This window comes from Chiloscyllium plagiosum, unplaced genomic scaffold (genome assembly GCF_037043375.1).
Source record: "Chiloscyllium plagiosum isolate Xiang-an unplaced genomic scaffold, Cpla_swu_hap1 HiC_scaffold_53Y, whole genome shotgun sequence".
Lineage (NCBI taxonomy): Eukaryota > Metazoa > Chordata > Chondrichthyes > Orectolobiformes > Hemiscylliidae > Chiloscyllium > Chiloscyllium plagiosum.
The window spans coordinates 8,138,750-8,157,142 of NW_028270192.1; the positions used below are offsets into that span (position 1 = coordinate 8,138,750).

Below are 18,393 nucleotides of genomic sequence, written 5' to 3' on the forward strand. Positions count from 1 at the left end.
CTCATTGAATGAATTAGTTTTACTCGTGGCATTGAATGAATGGTAGGAGCTCTACTCTTTGTATATGTCGTGCAGTTAATTTCATTGAATGAATGGGTGCGGATTGATTCGCGAGGTTCATGAGTTAAGTTTGTTTGGTTGACTTAAAGAGTTAAGCTTTGACACATTAGTGAATGAGAGAAGCTCTACTCATTGAATTCAAATGCTAAATTTGTGGCATTGAACCAGAGAGATTATCTCGACTCATGGAATTATCATGTACAGTCTGTTTCGTTGATTAGTCGAGTGCAGAAGGATTCACTAAATAAGTGAGTTACGTTTGTACCTTTGAAACAATAAATAAGGATTGAAGTTTGATTCAATCAATGAGTGAGTGCCGTTTGTTTCATTGAATTAAAGCGTTAAGCTTGACACATGGAGTGAATGAGAAAAGCTCTACTCATTTTATTAACACGTGCAGTTTATTTCCAGGAGTGAATATGTGCAGTTTGATTGAGACAATGCGTGAAGGTTGTGGCATTGAATGTATGAGAGTAGCTCTACCCATTGAATTGACAAATGCCGTGTCTTTGATTGAAGGAACGTGTGCAGTTTGATTCACTAAATAAGTGTTTAAGTCTATTTCATTGTAATAATGAAGTTTGTGTAATTCATTATATCAATGATTGAAGTTAAATTCAATAAATCAATGAATGCAGTTTGCTTGTTTGAATTATAGCCATAAGCGTGACAAGTTGAATGAATGAGAGAAGCTCTACACATTGAAATAAAACGCCAAACTTGTGGCATTGAACCAATGAGAATACCTCTACTCATTGTATTATCATGTGCAGTCTGTTTCATTGAATGATCGAGTGCAGGAGGATTCACTAAATAAGTGAGTTACGTTTTTTCCTTTAAAACTAGGAATAAGGTTTGATTCATTGGATCAATGATTGAAATTTGATTCAATGAATGAGTGAATGCCGTTTGTTTCATTGAATTAAAGCCATAAGCTTGACGCATGGGGAGAAGCTAGTGCTGTTAACACGTGCTGTTTGGTGCATGGAGTAAATGTGTGCAGTTTGATTGAGAAAATGCGTGAAGCTTCCGGCATTGAAGGAATGCGAGTAGCTCTAACCATTGATGTGACAAGTGCCATGTCTTTGATTGAATGAACGTGTGCAGTTTGATTCACTAAATAAGTGTGTTAAGTTTGTTTCATTGAAATAATGAATAACGTTTGATTAATTGGATCAATCATTGAAGTTTGATCAATCATGAATGCTGTTTGATTGAAAGAATTAAAGCGTTAAGCTTGACATGATGAATGAATGAGAGAAGTTCTACTCATTGAATTAAGGCGTGCAGTCTGTATCATTGAATGAATGCGTGCAGTTTGTTGCGTAGAATGAATCGGTTGTGCTCGTGGCATTGAATGTTAGAATCGCTACTCTTTGAATAAGTCGTGCATTTCAATGAATGCTCTACTCATTTTATTAACACGTGCAGTTTTTTTCCAGGAGTGAATATGTGCAGTTTGATTGAGACAATGCGTGAAGTTTGTGGCATTGAATGAATGAGAGTAGCTCTACACATTGAATTGACAAATGCCGTGTCTTTGATTGAATGAACGTGTGTAGATTGATTCACGAGGTTTATGAGTTAAGTTTATGTTATTGAATTATAGAGTTAAGCATGACACATTGAATGAATGTTAGAAGCTCTACTCATTGAATAAATACGTTAACCTTCTGGCATTGAACCAATGAGATGATTTCTACTCATTGAATGCATGTTAGGATCTCAACTCTTTGTATAAGTCGAGTTGTAATGAGTAGGTGCAGATTGATTCACGAGATTTATGAGTTAAGTTTATTTAATTGAATTGAAGAGTTAAGCTTGACACATTAAATGCATGAGAGAAGCTCTACTCATTGAATTAAAACACTAAGCTTGTGACATTGAACCAATGAGAATACCTCTACTCATTGTATTATCATGTGCAGTCTGTTTCATTGAATGATCGAGAGCAGTAGGATTCAGTAAATTAGTGAGTTACTTTTTTTCCTATGAAATAAGGATTGATTCATTGATCAATGAATGCAATTTGCTTGATTGAATTAAAGCTTTAAGCTTGACACGTTGAATGAATGAGAGAAGCTCTCCACATTGAAATAAAGCGTACAGTCTGTACCATTGATTTAATGCGTGCAGTTTGCTTCATTGAATGAATGCGTTTTGCTCGTGGCATTGAATAAATGGTTTGAGCTCTACTCTTTGAATATGTCGTGCAGTGAATTTCATTGAAAGAATGGTGCACATTGATTCACGTGTTAAGTTTGTTTGATTGAATTAAAGAGTTGATTGAATTAAAGAGTTAAAAAGTTAACACATTAAATGAAGGAGAGAAGCTCTACTCATTGAATTAAAACGCGAATCTTGTGGCATTGAACCGATGAGATTACCTCTACTAGTTGAATTATCATGTGCGGTATGTTTCATTGAATGAACGAGTGCAGTAGGATTCACTAAATAAATGAGTTACGTTTGTTCCTTTGAAACAAGGAATAAGGTTTGATTCAATGAATCTTTGATTGAAGGTTGATTCAATCAATGATTGAATGCCGTTTGTTTCAATGAATTAAAGCGTGAAGCTTGACACATGGAGTGAATGACAGAAGTTCTACTCATTGAATAAACACGTGCAGTTTCGTTCATGCAGTGAATGTTTGCAGTCTGATTGAGCCAATGCGTGATGTTCATGGCATTTAACGAATGTTAGGAGCTCTACTCTTTGAATAAGTCGTGCAGAGCATTTCATCGAATGAATGTGTGCAAGTTGAATCACGAGGTGTATGAGTTAAGTTTGGTTGATTGAATTATAGAGTTAAGCATGACACATTAAATGAATGAGAGAAGCTCTACCTATTGAATAAAAACGCTAAGCTTCTGGCATTGAACCAATGAGATGATGACTTCTACTCATTGAATTATCATGTGCAGTCTGTTTCATTGAATGAACGAGTGCAGATATTCAAGTAAGGTGAACAGTCTGTATCTTTGAATGAATACGTGCAGTTTGTTTCGTAGAATGAATCCGTTTCACTTGTGGCATTGAGTGAATGGTATGTGCTCTACTCTTTGAATAAGACGTGAAGTGCGTTTCATTGAAAGAATAGTGCACATTAATTCACGAGGTTTATGTGTTAAGTTTGTTTGATTGAATTAAAGAGTTAAAGTTGACATATTAAATGAACACTTTACTCATTGAATTAAGGCGTGCAGTCTGTATCATTGAATGAATGCGTGCAGTTTTTTTCATAGAATGAATGCTTTTTGCAGGTGGCATTGAATGCATGGTAGGACCTGTACACTTTGTATCAGTCGTCTGATATATTTCATTGAATGAATAGGTGCAGATTAATTCACAAGGTTTATGAGTAAAGTTTATTTGATTGAAATAAAGAGTTAAGCATTAAATGCATGGGAGACGCTCTACTCATTGAATTAAAACGCTATGCTTGGGGAATTGAAACAACGAGATTAGATCTTCTCACTGCATTGTAATGTGCAGTTTGTTTCATTGAATGATCTAGTACAGTAGGATTCACTAAGTTAGTGAGTTACGTTTGTTCCTATGAAACAAGGAATAATGTTTGATTCATTGAATCAAGGATAGAAGTTTGATTCAATCAATAAGTGATGCCGTTTGTTTCATTGAAATAAAGCGTAAAGCTTGAAACATGGAGTGAATGAGACAAGCTCTACTCATTGAATTAACACGTGCAGTTTCGTTCATGGACTGAAAGTGTGCAGTATGATTCAGTCAATGCGTGAAGCTTGTGGCATTGAATGAATGAGAGTAGCTTTACTCTTTGAATTGACAAGTGCCTTATCTTTGATTGAATGAACGTGTGCAATTTGAATCTCTAAATAAGTGTGTTAAGTTTAGTTTATTGAAATAACGAATAATGTTTGATTCAATGAATCAATGAGTGCAGCTTGATTGATTGAATTAAAGCGGTAAGCTTGACACGTTGAATGAATGAGTGAAGCTGTTCTCATTGAATTAAGGCGTATAGTCTGTGTCATTAAATGAATGCTTGCACCTTTTTTCGTAGAAGGTATCTGTTTTGCTCGTGGCATTGAATGAATGTTAGGAGCTCTACTCTTTGAATAAGTCGTGCAGTGCGTTTCATTGAATGAATGTGTACAGATTGATTCACGAGGTTTATGAGTTAAGTTTTTTTGATTAAATTATAAAGATAAGCATGACACATTAAATGACTGAGAGAAGCTCTACTTATTGAATAAAAACGCGAAGCGTCTGGCATTGAGATGAGATGAATTCTACTCATTGCATTATCATGTGCAGTCTGTTTCATTGAATGAACGAGTGTAGTAGGATGCACTAAATAAGTGAGTTACGTTTGTTCCTTTGAAACAACGATTAAGGTTAGATTCATTGATTCAAGGATTTAAGTTTGATTCAATCAATAAGTGAATGCCGTTTATTTCGTTGAATTAAAGCGTTAAGCTTGACACATGGAGTGAATGAGAGTAGCCTTCTCATTGAATTAACACGTGCAGTTTCGTTCATGGAGTGACTGTGTGCAGTTTGATTGAGACAATGCGTGAAGCTTGTGGGATTGAAAGAATGAGAGTAGCTCTACTCATTGAATTGACAAGTGCCGTGTCTTTGATTGAATGAAGGTGTGCAGTTTGATTAACTAAATAAGTGTGTTAAGTTTGTTTCATTGAAATAATGAATAACGTTTGATTTATTGAAATAATGAATAACGTTTGAATCATTGGGTCAATGACTGAAGTTTGACTTGGTGAATCAATGAATGAAGTTTTCTTGATTGAAATAAAACGTTAAGCTTGACACATTGAATAAATGAGAGAAGCTCTACTCATTGAATGGAGGCGTGCAATGTGTATCATTGAATCAATGCGTGAAGTTTGTTTCATTGAATGAATGCATTTTGCGCGTGGCCCTGAATGAATGGTAGGAGCTCTACCCTGAATAATTCATGTGGTGTATTTCACTGAATGAATGCGGGAAGATTGATTCCTGAGGTTTATGAGTTAAGTTTGTTTGACTGAATAAAAGCGTTAAGCTGGACTCATTGAATGAATGAGAGACATTTTACTCATTGAATTAAGGCGTGCAGTCTGTATCATTGAATGAATAGGTGGAGTTTGTTTCATAGAATCAATGCGTTTTGTTCGCGGCAATGAATGCATGGTTGGACTCTTTGATATCTTTCATTGAATGAATAGGTGCAGAGTGATTTACGAGGTTTATGAGTAAAGTTTATTTGATTTAATTAAAGAGATAAGCTTGACACATTAAATGCGTGAGAGAAGCTCTACTCATTGAATTAAAACGCTATGCTTGTGGCATTGAAACAATGAGATTACCTCTACTCACTGCATTAATAATGTGCAGTTTGTTTCATTGAATGATCGAGTGCAGTAGCATTCACGAAATTAGCGAGTTACGTTTGTTCCTATGAAACAAGGAATAAGGTTTGACTCACTGAATCAAGGATTGAAGTTTGATTCAATCAACGAGTGAATGCCGTTTGTTTCGTTGAATTAAAGCCTGAAGCCTGAGACATGAAGTGAATGAGTGAAACTCTACTCATTGAATTAACACGTGCAGTTTGGTTCATGGAGTGAATGTGTGCAGTTTGACAGTGACAATGCGTGAAGCCTGTGGCATTGAATGAGTGAGTGTGGTGCTACTCATTGAATTGACAAGTGCCGTGTCTTTGAATGAATGAACGAGTGCAGCTTGATTCACTAAAAAAGGGTTAAGTTTGTTTCATTGAAATAACGAATAATGTTTGAGTGAATGAGTTAATGAATGCAGTTTGCTTGATTGAATTAAAGCGTTAAGCTTGACACGTTGAATAAATGAGAGAAGCTCTACTCATTGAACTAATCCCTGCAGTCTGTATCATTGATTGAATGAGTGCAGTTTGTTTCATTGAATGAATGCGTTTTGTGCATGGCACTGAATGAATATTAGGAGCTCTACTCTGAATAATTCGTGTGGTGTATTTCACTGAATGAATGCGGGCAGATTGATTCATGAGGTTTATGAGTTAAGTTTGTTTGATTGAATGAACGCGTTAAGCTTGACACCATGAATGAATGAGAGAAGCTCTACTCATTGAATTAAGGTGTACAGTCTGTATCATTGAATGAATGCGTGTAGTTTGTTTCATAGAATGAATCTGTTTTGCTGGTGTCATTGAATGAATGTTAGGACCTCTACTCTTTGAAAAAGTCGTGCAGTTCATTTCATTTCATGTGTGCAAATTGATTCACGAGGTTTATGGCTAAAGTTTGTTTGATTGATTTATAGAGTTAAGCATGACACATTAAATGAATGACAGAAGTTCATTGAATAAAAACGCTAATCTTCTGGCATTAAACCAATGAGATGACTTCTACTCATTTAATTATAAAGTGCAGTCTGTTTCATTGAATGAACGAGTGCAGAAGGATTCACTAAATAAGTGTGTTACGTTTGTTCTTTTGAAACAACGATTAAGTTTTGATTCAATGAATCAATGATTGACGTTTGATTCAATACATGAGTGAATGCAGTTTGTTTCATTGAATTAAAGCATTAAGCTTGACACATGCAGTGAATGAACGAAGCTCTACTCATTGAATTCAAACGTGCAGTTTCGTTCATGGAGTGAATGTGTGCAGTTTGATTAAGCCTTTGCGTGAAGCTTGTGGCAATGAATGAATGAGAGTAGCTCCACTCATTGAATTGACAAATGCCGTGTCTTTGATTGAATGAACGTATGCAATGTGAATCACTAAATAAGTGTGTTAAGTTTGTTTCATTGAAATAACGAATAATTTTTGTTTCAAGGAATCAATGAATGCAGCTTGCTTGATTGAATTAAGGCGTAAAGCTTGACAAGTTGAATGAATGAGAGAAGCTCTACACATTGCATTAAGGCGTGCATTTTGTATAATTGAATGAATGTTTGTTTCATAGAATGAATCCGTTTTGCTGGTGGCATTGAATGAATGTTAGGAGCTCTACTCTTTGAATAAATCGTGCAAAACATTTCAAAGAATGAATGTGTGCAAATTGAATCACGATGTTTATGAGTTAAGTTTGTTTGATTGAATTATAGAGTTAAGAATGACACATTAAATGAATGAGAGTAGCTCTACTCATTCAATTGACAATTGCTGTGTCTGATTGAATGAACGTGTGCAATTTGAATCAGTAAAATAGTGTGTTAAGTTTGTTTCATTGAAATAACGAATAATGTTTGATTCAATGAATACCTGAATGGAGCTTGCTTGATTGAATTAAAGCATTAAGCTTGACACGTTGAATGAATGAGAGAAGCTCTACTCGTTGAATTAAGGCGTACAATCTGTATCTTTGAATGAATGCGTGCATTTTGCTTCATTGAATGAATCCGTTTCGCTCGTGGCATTGAATGAATGGTATGAGCTCTACTCTTTGAATAAGACGTGCAGAGCATTTCATTGAAAGAATAGTGCTCATTGATTCACGAGATTTATGTGTTAGGTTTGTTTGAATGATAGTGTTAATGTTGACATATTAAATGAAGGAGAGAAGCTCTACTCATTGAATTAAAACGCGAAGCTTGTGGCATTGAAACAATGAGATGACCTCTACTCACTGCATTATAATGTGCAGTTTGTTTCATTGAATGATCGAGTCCAGTAAGATTCTTGAAATAAGTGAATTACTTTTCTTCCTTCGAAACAATGAATAAGGTTTCATTCATGGAATCAAGGATTGAAGTTTGATTAAATCCATGAGTTGTTTCATTGAATTAAAGTGTTTAGCTTGACACATGGAGTGAATGAGAGAAGCTCTACTCATTGAATTAACACATGCACTTTCGTTCATGGAGTGAATGTGTGCAGTTTAATTCAGCCGAGTGCTTGAAGCTTGTGGAATTGAATGAATGAGAGTAGCTCTACTCATTGAATTGACAAATGCCGTGTCTTTGTTTGAATGAACGTGTGCTATTTGAATCATTAAAAAAGTGTGTTAAGTTTGTTTCATTGAAATAATTAATAATGTTTGATTCAATAAATACATGAATGGAGCTTGCTTGATTGAAGCAAAGCGTTAATCATGACACGTTGAATGAAAGAAGGAAGCTCTACTCGTTGAATTAAGACGTCAATCTTTTTAATTGAATGAATCCGTTTCGCTCGTGGCATTGAATGAATGGTATGAGCTCTACTCTTTGAATAGGACGTGCACTGCATTTCATTGAAAGAATAATGCACATTGATTCACGAGGTTTATGTGTTAGGTTTGTTTGAATGATAGTGTTAATGTTGACATATTAAATGAAGGAGAGAAGCTCTACTCATTGAATTAAAACGCGAAGCTTGTGGCATTGAAACAATGAGATTACTTCAACTCACTGCATTATAATGTGCAGTTTGTTTCATTGAATGATCGAGTCCAGTAGGATTCATTAAATAAGTGAATTACGTTTGTTCCTTTGAAACAAGGAATTAGTTTTGATTCATTGAATCAAGGTTTGAAGTTTGATTCAATCAATGAGTGAATGCCGTTTCTTTCATTGAATTAATGCGTTAAGCTTGACACATGGAGTGAATGAGAGAAGCTCTACTCATTGAATTAACACCTGCGGTTTCGTTCATGGAGTGAATGTGTGCAGTTTGATAGAGACAATGCGTGAAGCTAGTGGCATTGAAAGAATGAGAGTAGCTCTACTCATTCAATTGACATATGTCGTGTCTTTGATTGACTGAACGTGTGCTATTTGAATCATTAATTAAGTGTGTTAAGTCTGTTTCATTGAAATAACGAATAATATTTGATTCATTGAATCAAGGTTTGAAGTTTGATTCAATCAATGAGTGAATGCCGTTTGTTTCATTGAATTAAAGCGTGAAGCTTGACACATGGAGTGAATGACAGAAGCTCTACTCATTGAATTAACACGTGCAGTTTCGTTCGTGGAGTGAATGTGTGCAGTATGATTCAGCCGAATGCGTGAAGCTTGTGGCTTTGAATGAATGAGAGTAGCTCTACTCATTGAATTGACAAGTGCAGTGTCTTTGATTGAATGAACGTGTGCAATTTCAAGCTCTAAATAAGTGAGTTAATTTGTTTCATTGAAATAACGAATAATGTTTGATTCAATGAATCGATGAATGGAGCTTGCTTGACTGAATTAAAGAGTAAAGCTTGACAAGTTGAATGAATGAAAGATAAGGCGTACAGGTTGTATCATTGAATGACTGCGTGCAGTTTGTTTCATAGAATGAATACTTTTGCTCGTGGCTTAGAATGAACATAGGAGCTCTACTCTATTAATAAGTCGTGCAGTGCATTTCATTGAATGAATGTGTGCAAATTGATTCACGGGGTTTATGAGTTAGGTTTGTTTGATTGAATTAAAGAGTTAAGCTTGACACTTTAAATGCATGAGAGAAGCTCTACTCGTTGAATTAAACCGCGTATTTTGTGGCATTGAAACAATGAGATCACCTCTACTCACTGCATTATAATGTGCAGTTTGTTTCATTGAATGATCGAGTCCAGTAGGATTCACTAAATTAGTGAATTATCTTTGTTCCTTTGAAACAAGGAATAAGTTTTGATTTATTGAATCAAGGATTGAAGTTTGATTCCATCCATGAGTTAATCCCGTTTGTTTCATTGAATTAAAGCGAGAAGCTTGACACATGGAGTGAATGACAGAATCTCTACTCATTGAATTAACACATGCAGTTTCGTTCAAGGAGCCAATGTGTGAAGTTTGATTCAGCTAATGCGTGAAGCTTGTGGCATTGAATGAATGAGAGTAGCTCTACTCTTTGAATTGACAAATGCCATGACTTTGATTGAATGAACGTGTGCAATATGAATTACTAAATAAGTCTGTTAAGTTTGTTTCATTGAAATAACAAAAAATTTTTGTTTCAATGAATCAATGAATGCAGCTTGCTTGATTGAATTAAAGCGTAAAGCTTGACAAGTTGAATGAATGAGAGAAACTCTACTCATTGCATTAAGGCGTGCATTTTGTATAAATGAACGAATGTTTGTTTCATACAATGAATACGTTTTGCACGTAGCATTGAATGAATGTTAGCAGCTATAATCTTTAAATAAGTCGTGCAATTCATTTCATTGAAAGAATGCGTGCAAATTGATTCACGAGGTTTATGAGTTTGTTTGATTGAATTATAGAGTTAAGAATGACACATTAAATGAATGAGAGTAGTTCTACTCATTCAATTGACAAGTTCAGTGTCTTTGTTTGCATGCACGTGTGCAATTTGAATCACTAAAAAAGTGTGTTAAGTTTATTTCATTGAAATAACAAATAATGTTTGATTCAATGAATCAATGATTGCAGTCTGCTTGATTAAGTTATAGAGTTAAGATTGACACGTTGAATGAATGAATGAGAGAAGCTCTGCTCATTTAATTAACACATGCAGTTTCGTTCATTGAGTGAATGTGTGCAGTATGATTCAGCCAATGCGTGAAGCTTGTGGCCTTGAATGAATGAGAGTAGCTCTAATCATTGAATTGACAAATGCCGTGGTCTTTGTTTGAATGAACGTGTGCAATTTGAATCACTAAATAAGTGTGTTAAGTTTGTTGCATTGAAATAACGACTAATTTTTGTTTCAATGCATCAATGAGTGCAGCTTGCTTGGTTGAATTAAAGCGTAATGCTTCACAAGTTGAATGAATTAGAGAAGCTCTACTCATTGCATTAAGGCGTTCATTTTGTATAAATGAATGAATGTTTGTTTCTTAGAATGAATCCGTTTTGCCCGTTGCATTGAATGAATGTTAAGAGCTATATTCTTTCAAAAAGTCGTGCAATGCATTTCATTACATGAATGTGTGCAAATTGATTGACGAGGTTTATGAGTTGAGTTTGTTTGATTGAAATATAGAGTTAATGTTGACATATTAAATGAAAGAGAGAAGCTATACTCATTGAACTAAATCGCTTTGCTTGCGGCATTGAAATAATGAGATGACCTCTATTCACTGAATTATAATGTTTGTTTCATTGAATGATCGAGTCCAGTAAAATTCAATTAATAGGTGAGTTACGTTTGTTCCTTTGAAACAAGGAATAAGTTTTGATTCATTGACTCAAGGATTGAATTTGATTCAATCCAAGAGTGAATGCCGTTTGTTTCACTGAATTAAAGGTTTAAACTTGACACATGGAGTGAAAGAGAGAAGCTCTACTCATTGAATTAACACATGCAATTTCGTTCATGCAGTGAATGTGTGCAGTATGATTCAGCCAATGTGTGAAACTTGTGGAATTGAATGAATGAGAGTAGCTCTACTCATTGAATTGACAAATGCCGTGGTCTTTGTTTGAATGAACGTGTGCAATATGAATCACTAAATAAGTGTGTTAAGTTTGTTGCACTGAAATAACGTATAATGTTTGATTCAATGAATCAATGGAATGCAGCGTGCTTGATTGAAATAACGTGTAAAGCTTGACACGTTGAAAGATTGAGAGAAGTTCTACCATTGAATTAAGGCGTGCAGTCTGTATCGTTGAATGAATGCATGCAGTTTGCATCATTGAATGAATACTTTTGCTCGAGCATTGAATGACCGTTAGGAGTTCTACTTTATTAATAAGTAGTGCAGTGCATTTCATTGAATGAATGTGTGCAAATTGATTCACGAGGTTTATGAGTTAAGTTTGTTTGATTGAATTATAGAGTTAAGAATGAAACATTAAATGAATGAGAGTAGCTCTACTCTTGAATTGACAAGTGCAGTGTCTTTGATTGCATGCACGTGTGCAATTTGAATCACTAAAAAAGTGTGTTAAGTTTATTTCATTGAAATAACGAATAATGTTTGATTCAATGAAAGCAGTTTGCTTGATTAAATTAAAGAGTTAAGATTGACACATTGAATGAATGAGAAACGCTCTACTCATTGAATTAAGGTGTACAGTCTGTATCTTTGCAGTGCAGTTTGCGTTCAGTTTGCATCATTGAATGCATCTGTTTTGTTCGTGGAATTGAATGAATGGAATGAGTTCTACTCTTTGAATAAGACGTGCAGTGCATTTCATTGAAAAAATAGTGCACATTGATTCACGAGGTTTATGTGTTAAGTTTCTTTGATTGAATTATAGAGTTTATGTCGAGTCCAGTAGGATTCACTAAATTAGTGAGTTACGTTTGTTCCTTTGAAACAAGGAATAAGTTTTGATTCATTGACTCAAGGATTGAAATTTGAATCAATCAATGAGTGAATGCCGTTTGTCTCATTGAATTAAAGCGTTAACCTTGACACATACAGTGAATGAGAGAAGCTCTACTCATTGAGTTGACACATGCAGTTTCGTTCATGGAGTGAATGTGTGCAGTATGATTCTGCCAATGCGTGAAGCTTGTGGCATTGAATGAATGAGAGTAGCTTTACTCTTTGAATTGACAAGTGCCTTGTCTTTGATTGAATGAACCACTAAATATGAACCACTAAATAAGTGTGTTAAGTTTGTTTCATTGAAATAACGAATAATGTTTGATTCAATGAATCAATGAACGTAGCTTGCTTGATTGAATCAATGAGAGAATCTCTACCACTGAATTAAGGCGTACAGTCTGTATCATTGAATGATTGCGTGCAGTTTGTTTCATAGAAAAAATACTTTTGCTCGTGGCATTGAATGAACGTTAGGAGCTCTACTCTATTAATAAGTCGTGCAGTGCATTTCATTGAATGAATGTGTGCACATTGATTCACGAGGTTTATGTGTTAAGTTTGTTTGATTGAATTAAAGAGTTAATGTTGACATATTAAAATAAGGAGAGAAGCTCCACTTATTGAACTAAATCGCTTAGCTTGCGGCATTGAAACAATGAGATTACCTTTACTCACTGCATTATAATGGTGCAGTTTGTTTCATTGAATGATCGAGTCCAGTAGGATTAACTAAATAAGTGAGTTACGTTTGTTCCTTTGAAACAAGGAATAAGTTTTGAATCATTGAATCAAGTATTGAAGTTTGATTCAATCCATGAGTGAATACCGTTTGTTTCATTGAATTAAAGGTTTAAACTTGACACATGGAGTGAAAGAGAGAAGCTCTACTCATTGAATTAACACATGCAATTTCGTTCATGCCGTGAATGTGTGCAGTATGATTTAGCCAATGTGTGAAACTTGTGGAATTGAATGAATGAGAGTAGCTCTACTCATTGAATTGACAAATGCCGTGGTCTTTGTTTGAATGAACGTGGGCAATATGAATCACTAAATAAGTGTGTTAAGTTTGTTGCGCTGAAATAACGTATAATGTTTGATTCAATGAATCAATGGAATGCAGCTTGCTTGATTGAATTAAAGTGTAAAGCTTGACACGTTGAAAGATTGAGAGAAGTTCTATCATTGAATTAAGGCGTACAGTCTGTATCGTTGAATGAATGCGTGCAGTTTGCATCATTGAATGAATACTTTTGCTCGAGCATTGAATGATCGTTAGGAGCTCTACTTTATTAATACGTAGTGAAGTGCATTTCATTGAATGAATGTGTGCAAATTGATTCACGAGGTTTATTAGTTAAGTTTGTTTGATTGAATTATAGAGTTAAGAATGACACATTAAATGAATGAGAGTAGCTCTACTCTTGAATTGACAAGTGCAGTGTCTTTGATTGCATGCACGTGTGCAATTTGAATCACTAAAAAAGTGTGTTAAGTTTATTTCATTGAAATAATGAATAATGTTTGATTCAATGAAAGCAGTTTGCTTGATTAAATTAAAGAGTTAAGATTGACACATTGAATGAATGAGAAACGCTCTACTCATTGAATTAAGGTGTAGAGTCTGTATCTTTGAATGAATGCGTGCAGTTTGCATCATTGAATGCATCCGTTTCGTTCGTGGAATTGAATAAATGGAATGAGTTCTACTCTTTGAATAAGACGTGCAGTGCATTTCATTGAAAAAATAGTGCACATTGATTCACGAGGTTTATGTGTTAAGTTTGTTTGATTGAATTAAAGAGTTTATGTCGAGTGCAGTAGGATTCACTAAATTAGTAAGTTATTGCAGTTTCGTTCATGGAGTACGATTCTGCCAATGCGTGAAGCTTGTGGCATTGAATGAATGAGAGTAGCTCTACTCATTGAATTGACAAATGTTTGAATGAACGTATGCAATATGAATCACAAAATAAGTGTGTTAAGTTTGTTTCATTGAAATAACGGATAACTTTTGTTTCAATGCATCAATGAGTGCAGCTTGCTTGATTGAATTAAAGCGTAAAGCTTGACAAGTTGAATGAATGAGAGAAGCTCAACTCGTTGCATTAAGGCGTGCATTTTGTACAAATGAATGAATGTTTGTTTCATAGAATGAAACCGTTTTGCCCGTTGCATTGAATGAATGTTAAGAGCTATATTCTTTGAAAAAGTCGTGCAATGCATTTCATTACATGAATGTGTGCAAATTGATACAGGAGGTTTATGAGTTGAGTTTGTTTGATTGAAATATAGAGTTAATGTTGACATATTAAATGAAAGAGATAAGCTATACTCATTGAAGTAAATCGCTTTGCTTGCGGCATTGAAACAATGAGCTGACCTCTTCTCACTGCATCATAATGTTTGTTTCATTGAATGATCGAGTCCAGTAAAATTCAATTAATAAGTGAGTTACGTTTGTTCCTTTGAAACAAGGAATAAGTTTTGATTCATTGACTCCAGGATTGAATTTGATTCAATCCATGAGTGAATGCCATTTGTTTCACTGAATTAAAGGTTTAAACTTGACACATGGAGTCAAAGAGAGAAGCTCTACTCATTGAATTAACACATGCAATTTCGTTCATGCAGTGAATGTGTGCAGTATGATTCAGCCAATGTGTGAAACTTGTGGAATTGAATGAATGAGAGTAGCTATACTCATTGAATTGACAAATGCCGTGTCTTTGTTTGAATGAACGTGTGCAATATGAATCACTAAATAAGTGTGTTAAGTTTGTTGCACTGAAATAATGTATAATGTTTGATTCAATGAATCAATGGAATGCAGCTTGCTTGATTGAATTAAAGCGTAAAGCTTGACACGTTGAAAGATTGAGAGAAGTTCTACCATTGAATTAAGGCGTGCAGTCTGTATCGTTGAATGAATGCGTGCAGTTTGCATCATTGAATGAATACTTTTGCTCGAGCATTGAATGACCGTTAGGAGCTCTACTTTATTAATAAGTAGTGCAGTGCATTTCATTGAATGAATGTGTGCAAATTGATTCACGAGGTTTATGAGTTAAGTTTGTTTGATTGAATTATAGAGTTAAGAATGAAACATTAAATGAATGAGAGTAGCTCTACTCTTGAATTGACAAGTGCAGTGTCTTTGATTTCATGCACGTGTGCAATTTGAATCACTAAAAAAGTGTGTTAAGCTTATTTCATTGAAATAACGAATAATGTTTGATTCAATGAAAGCAGTTTGCTTGATTAAATTAAAGAGTTAAGATTGACACATTGAATGAATGAGAAACGCTCTACTCATTGAATTAAGGTGTACAGTCTGTATCTTTGAATGAATGCGTGCAGTTTGCATCATTGAATGCATCTGTTTTGTTCGTGGAATTGAATGAATGGAATGAGTTCTACTCTTTGAATAAGACGTGCAGTGCATTTCATTGAAAAAATAGTGCACATTGATTCACGAGGTTTATGTGTTAAGTTTGTTTGATTGAATTATAGAGTTTATGTCGAGTCCAGTAGGATTCACTAAATTAGTGAGTTACGTTTGTTGCTTTGAAACAAGGAATAAGTTTTGATTCATTGACTCAAGGAGTGAAATTTGAATCAATCAATGAGTGAATGCCGTTTGTCTCATTGAATTAAAGCGTTAAGCTTGACACATAGAGTGAATGAGAGAAGCTCTACTCATTGAGTTGACACATGCAGTTTCGTTCATGGAGTGAATGTGTGCAGTATGATTCTGCCAATGCGTGAAGCTTGTGGCATTGAATGAATGAGAGTAGCTTTACTCTTTGAATTGACAAGTGCCTTGTCTTTGATTGAATGAACGTCTGCAATATGAACCACTAAATAAGTGTGTTAAGTTTGTTTCATTGAAATAACGAATAATGTTTGATTCAATGAATCAATGAACGTAGCTTGCTTGATTGAATCAATGAGAGAATCTCTACCACTGAATTAAGGCGTACAGTCTGTATCATTGAATGATTGCGTGCAGTTTGTTTCATAGAAAAAATACTTTTGCCCGTGGCATTGAATGAACGTTAGGAGCTCTACTCTATTAATCAGTCGTGCAGTGCATTTCATTGAATGAATGTGTGCACATTGATTCACGAGGTTTATGTGTTAAGTTTGTTTGATTGAATTAAAGAGTTAATGTTGACATATTAAAATAAGGAGAGAAGCTCCACCTATTGAACTAAATCGCTTAGCTTGCGGCAATGAAACAATGAGATTACCTTTACTCACTGCATTATAATGGTGCAGTTTGTTTCATTGAATGATCGAGTCCAGTAGGATTAACTAAATAAGTGAGTTACGTTTGTTCCTTTGAAACAAGGAATAAGTTTTGAATCATTGAATCAAGTATTGAAGTTAGATTCAATCCATGAGTGAATACCGTTTGTTTCATTGAATTAAAGGTTTAAACTTGACACATGGAGTGAAAGAGAGAAGCTCTACTCATTGAATTAACACATGCAATTTCGTTCATGCTGTGAATGTGTGCAGTATGATTTAGCCAATGTGTGAAACTTGTGGAATTGAATGAATGAGAGTAGCTCTACTCATTGAATTGACAAATGCCGTGGTCTTTGTTTGAATGAACGTGGGCAATATGAATCACTAAATAAGTGTGTTAAGTTTGTTGCACTGAAATAACGTATAATGTTTGATTCAATGAATCAATGGAATGCAGCTTGCTTGATTGAATTAAAGCGTAAAGCTTGACACGTTGAAAGATTGAGAGAAGTTCTATCATTGAATTAAGGCGTACAGTCTGTATCGTTGAATGAATGCGTGCAGTTTGCATCATTGAATGAATACATTTACTCGAGCATTGAATGATCGTTAGGAGCTCTACTGTATTAATACGTAGTGAAGTGCATTTCATTGAATGAATGTGTGCAAATTGATTCACGAGGTTTATGAGTTAAGTTTGTTTGATTGAATTATAGAGTTAAGAATGACACATTAAATGAATGAGAGTAGCTCTACTCTTGAATTGACAAGTGCAGTGTCTTTGATTGCATGCACGTGTGCAATTTGAATCACTAAAAACGTGTGTTAAGTTTATTTCATTGAAATAATGAATAATGTTTGATTCAATGAAAGCAGTTTGCTTGATTAAATTAAAGAGTTAAGATTGACACATTGAATGAATGAGAAACGCTCTACTCATTGAATTAAGGTGTACAGTCTGTATCTTTGAATGAATGCGTGCAGTTTGCATCATTGAATGCATCCGTTTCGTTCGTGGAATTGAATGAATGGAATGAGTTCTACTCTTTGAATAAGACGTGCAGTGCATTTCATTGAAAAAATAGTGCACATTGATTCACGAGGTTTATGTGTTAAGTTTGTTTGATTGAATTAAAGAGTTTATGTCGAGTGCAGTAGGATTCACTAAATTAGTAAGTTATTGCAGTTTCGTTCATGGAGTACGATGCAGCCATTGCGTGAAGCTTGTGGCATTGAATGAATGAGAGTAGCTCTACTCATTGAATTGACAAATGTTTGAATGAACGTGTGCAATATGAATCACAAAATAAGTGTGTTAAGTTTGTTTCATTGAAATAACGGATAACTTTTGTTTCAATGCATCAATGAGTGCAGCTTGCTTGATTGAATTAAAGCGTAAAGCTTGACAAGTTGAATGAATGACAGAAGCTCAAATCATTGCATTAAGGCGTGCATTTTGTATAAATGAATGAATGTTTGTTTCATAGAATGAATCCGTTTTGCCCGTTGCATTGAATGAATGTTAAGAGCTATATTCTTTGAAAAAGTCGTGCAATGCATTTCATTACATGAATGTGTGCAAATTGATTGACGAGGTTTATGAGTTGAGTTTGTTTGATTGAAATATAGAGTTAATGTTGACATATTAAATGAAAGAGATAAGCTATACTCATTGAAGTAAATCGCTTTGCTTGCGGCATTGAAACAATGAGCTGACCTCTTCTCACTGCATTATAATGTTTGTTTCATTGAATGATCGAGTCCAGTAAAATTCAATTAATAAGTGAGTTACGTTTGTTCCTTTGAAACAAGGAATAAGTTTTGATTCATTGACTCAAGGATTGAAATTGATTCAATCCAAGAGTGAATGCCGTTTGTTT

At 34.7% G+C, this 18,393-nt stretch overlaps 1 long non-coding RNA gene across 1 annotated transcript in view; it reads left to right on the forward strand.

Annotated features, from left to right (window-relative positions):
• The window catches only part of LOC148134602 (uncharacterized), a 926,298-nt gene that overhangs the window by 358,080 nt on the left and 549,825 nt on the right, over positions 1–18,393 (forward strand). The gene's annotated exons all lie outside the window — the stretch shown is intronic.